Consider the following 1,181-nt stretch of genomic DNA (forward strand, 5'->3'; position numbering starts at 1 on the left):
TCTAGAATCATGAAACAAGACTTTTGTGTTGTTTTGTTTTAAGCCACCCAGTATGTGGTACTTGGCTCCTATGACCCTGGCAAACTAACACAACACTCTGTGCTCTCTTCTTTCTCTTTTAGCACCATTGATTTGCTTTGCTGGTTCTGACTATAGAGAATATGGAAAACAAGAGAAAAAAAAAAAAAAAAAAAAAGCACATTAAAAATCACCCTTAAGTCTGTTACTTGGGGACAACTATTCTCAATGACTATATTGGTGTATTTCAACCCTGTGTTCATTTTTGCAAATGTGTGCAGATGCATCTATTTGACACACACTCAGGTAAAATGGGTTTATATTAAAGGCAAAATAGACTAGGCATGGTGGCTAACACCTATAATATTAGCACTCTACAAAGCTGAGGCAAAGGGGAGCAGAGCTCAGGGGAGCTCTGCAACCCCTTTGGCTCAGGAGCTTTAAAACCAGCCAAAGCAAGAGCAAGACCTCATCTGGAATAAAAATGGAAAAATTAGCCAGGAGTGGTGGCACACCTATAGTCCCAGTGACTCAAGAGGCTGAGGCAAGAGGATTGCTTGAGCCCAAGAGTTCGAGATTGCTGTGAGCAATGATAATGGCAAAGCAATCTACTCACAGCACAGAGTGAGACTCTGTCTCCAAAGCATATAAAATGTTAAAAGTCACTGGTAAATGTGAGTGAGCAAATACAAAATACTATAATGCACACACCATTCATTGAGAGCTAAGCACTAGCATACACAAGGTTATGCCGGGTGACTGTGTGCTGATAAGGTCTTTAAATCCATTCACTCATTCTTTCCTGCATTCAGAGATTTACTTAGTTTTGATCTTATGCCTTTCACCATGCTAGAAACTGGACATGCGGTAACAAACAAGGAGAACTGACAAGTGCTTTCATGGAACTTGCATTATACAGAAGACACAAAATAAACAAATTTTAAATGTGCTGGAAAATGGAAGTACATGGTGGGGGGTGGAATCAACAACCAGCTGAATGGAATAACAGAGAGCTCAGTGATGCCTCAGTTCAGACTGCAATAGTAAGAAGTTAGTTGTGGAGAAACAGTTGTAGGGGAAGGAGCAACAGGTGTCAGTGATCTGTAGCAAGCACCATTCAGGCTTTAATGACACATGGAGAGGCTGGAGCACAGAAACCCAGG

Source organism: Otolemur garnettii, unplaced genomic scaffold, assembly GCF_000181295.1.
Source record: "Otolemur garnettii isolate 467f Iridium unplaced genomic scaffold, OtoGar3 scaffold00279, whole genome shotgun sequence".
NCBI lineage: Eukaryota > Metazoa > Chordata > Mammalia > Primates > Galagidae > Otolemur > Otolemur garnettii.